Raw genomic sequence first — 254 nt, 5'->3', positions numbered from 1 at the left:
GTTTTTTTTTTTTTAAACATCTTTATTGAAGTATAATTGCTTTACAATGGTGTGTTAGTTTCTGCTTTATAACAAAGTGAATCAGTTATACATATACATATGTTCCCATATCTCTTCCCTCTTGCATCTCCCTCCCTCCCTCCCTCCCCATTCCACCCCTCTAGGTGGTCACAAAGCACTGAGCTGATCTCCCTGTGCTATGCGGCTGCTTCCCACTAGCTATCTATTTTACATTTGGTAGTGTATATATGTCC

The sequence above is a fragment of the Balaenoptera borealis genome (assembly GCF_965194805.1).
Source record: "Balaenoptera borealis genome assembly, chromosome: 6".
Lineage (NCBI taxonomy): Eukaryota > Metazoa > Chordata > Mammalia > Artiodactyla > Balaenopteridae > Balaenoptera > Balaenoptera borealis.
Note: the sequence above shows the minus strand (reverse complement) of the source record.